Source organism: Aptenodytes forsteri, unplaced genomic scaffold, assembly GCF_000699145.1.
Source record: "Aptenodytes forsteri isolate BGI_AS27 unplaced genomic scaffold, ASM69914v1 Scaffold2, whole genome shotgun sequence".
NCBI lineage: Eukaryota > Metazoa > Chordata > Aves > Sphenisciformes > Spheniscidae > Aptenodytes > Aptenodytes forsteri.
The window spans coordinates 7697808-7700883 of NW_008795695.1; positions in this window are offsets into that span (position 1 = coordinate 7697808).

The following is a 3076-nucleotide window of genomic DNA, read 5'->3' on the forward strand; positions in this document are numbered from 1 at the left end:
TCTCCCAGTCCCCACCTTTGCCTTCTGCGGCTTGGGCGGTGGGGCTCGAGCACTTGCTGGTGAAGGCCGAGGCAAGTCTCAGTCAATCAAACAACTCAATTACATTGCTCTTCCAGGAAGAAGATTAAAAATCATAGCAGCAAACACTATGAGTTAGAAGTAAAGAGGTAAGATTTTGAAGAGCTAGCTTTTGTCAAAGTAAGTCTTTAATTTGTTTAAGGCTTGCTGAAGTGTAGTTTGAATAGGGGTGGACTTCCTTGTGTGTGTTTACTTTTGTTTCTTGTTCTCGGCACATTTGTGTTGTTTCTTGCACATTAATGACTTATCTTGCATACTACGCGAAACATCAGCAGAGTAAATACCATGGATGAATTCCAGTGCCTGTTAAAAATTTTTGATTATTTACAAATGGGGAGGAGGGGGGATTCTTCTTTTTTATCTTCTTCCTGGTTTTGGTTTCTTAACTGACTTAGCCATGGTTCTTTACATGAGGTGCCCAGAAGAGGGATGATGGAGGAACACAAAGGAAGGTGGTTGATTTCCCTCTTAGACCACTGTGGTCCCAAAATTGTTCACCTACTGATCACAACCTGATGTATGAGGTGTCCCTGAGTCTTACAATGGGTGCATTTCACCTCTATCTATGTGTTATTTTTGGAGAAATTCCTTATCTTTTGTGGATTCAAATTTTTTTCAAGATTCTGTGCCAGAAATTTGGCTGCAGGAAAATGATTGCCTTGATATTGATTAGCTATCTTCTTATGGGTGAGTTGGTTTCAGTTTTACAAGGGTGAGCTCAAGCATCCGCATATAATAACTGGCAAGGCTGGGATTTTAGAGTAGTAAATAGTTTGCATTGGTGAAATACACCCAAAACTACTTACTATGTCAATCTATTGCAGTTATGTGCCATAATGAATTTTCTTTTTTTCTACATGTAAGACTTCTCAGTGATTTTAACAACCTGTACCTTGCAGTGATAGATGGAGCTATTTCTCCTCTGAAATGTATTTCTTTCTACCTTCACTTGCTACTTTTCACTTTCTCACGTTGATGGCTTTTAGCGAAGGAAAGGGACCAGCAAGAAAAAATAATTTATCCCTTACTTTCTGATTTGACATTAACTTTGCTTTTTGCTCCCTAAGCTGAAAGGAAAGAAAGCAATATACATAATTATCTCTGAACTCCTGTAGGTTCTACAGATTTACTGGGTTAATTAATATTTTTTTCTTTTGGAGCTGATTGATAGGATCAGATATTACATTGACTCCAGTTCTCTCTTCTCTCCGTCTCCATTAAATCACTATTTATTCTCAGTTCTCTCCTCTCTCTCTTCAGCTGTCCTTAAGAAGTCATCCCTCATCCACTGATGGTGAAAACCACATATTTCATTAATCTTTTTTCATGAAGGCACGACCAGTCATTTTGACTTCCCTCGTAACAGCCTGCTAGACTGTAAGAGAGTAATTTCTTGGGCTTCGACTTAATAGGAAGCTCAAGGTAAGAGAGAGATCAGCTGGAGCAAAACCAAAAGCCTGCAAAAGCTTCCTGTCTGGTTTGGCAAAGGGAAAACACACATGATCGGTTATGGGATTTCTCTAACAATTACAGTAAATATGTGTCTTCCAGTGCAAGGGTAGAGGGAAACCCCGCTTCAGAATTCATGTTTTGAGTTGCTCTTTAATGTACCTCTTTCCTCTGTGAATCAAAATCTCATTAATGCATGAATTAGAGATGCCACCAAAATTAACATGCCTTCTGGACATGCCGTTTTGCTATTTAAGTTTCATAGTAAGAAATTGCCAGTGGCCTTCGCAGCTACCTGCTTGGCTACCTGCCACCAGAAATGCTCCGCAAGTCACGCTAACAGTGCGTGACCGAAATTCCTCCACTGGCTTCAGATATCATTATTAAAGGATCTGTGCCTCAGCACAGGCCAGGCACTGGGGAAATCCCAAAGTGAAGCTTGTGGAGCAGAAGGTTTCAGTAGAACAGTGCTGCTCAACTGAGAGTTGAGTCACTCTTCCCAGAAGGGTTCAAAAAGAGGTCAGTCATGTTAAGTGCAGAGAAAACAAGTTCAGTCTAGAACTGAATTACTTTAATCTCTAACATCCCCTTCTAACCCATCTTATTTTCACAATCAATCAACCAACCAACCAGTTGGCTTTTCAGCATTTGCTTTTTTTTCCTCCTTTGTTTATACTCCTTTCCAGCTATTATCATTTGCGCCAGTGTTAAAAGGCCTTGACTGAGATTCTGGCCTGTTTTATTACTGTGCCTCCCTGCAAAAGGAGGCTCTTTGCCCTGAAAGCTTGCAACTGATAAGCGCAGGCCATATGGGGCTGAGAGAAAGGGAGGAATCTCTCTTTTGATTGAGGAAGAGCTGAACTATAGCGAAATCAAGTGATTCATCCAAGCTTATTTGGAAATCAAAGCTGCCCAGCCCTTACCTAGTGCTCTGAACGCAAGATACTCTTGCTGTACTTGCCTGCTTTCCTTTTGTTGGAAATCTGATGGCAGTGGTGTAAACATTGCTCAGGGAGCCTTCAGGCGGCCAAACATCAGCTTTATTAATATTAATTAAAGATGTTTTAAGTACCCTAATGCTGCATGGTTTCCTCTGTTGGCAGTCCTGCCGGTCATAGTTCTGCTGACTTACCAATCTTGTACTAATAAAACATATTTTCTCTCTGAAGTGTTTAAGAGAGTATTTTGACTTTGTTCAGGAGACGCACGGAATACTCCTCCACTTTATGGTGCTTTTGAACTACAGTAGCGTCGAAGCTCTTAAAAACAACGGATCCCTGCCTAGTGACTTATTTAAAAGCAATTCTTCTATTAAAATAGTAATCATTGGAGAGGGATGCTGCCCCCCCCGGCATCACCTCCAGATTTTTTAATCGCAATACTGTGTCATCAATAGCATCAGTTAAAGGTGTGCGGTTAGGCTTAACCACGGGTTGGTGTTACGCTAGGTGCAGCCAGAGAAAGCTGGTGAACTTTAACCACCTAATGGCAAGATTTTCTCACATCGACCGCACACCATAAATGCACGCGCAACCCCCTGCGCCTGCGA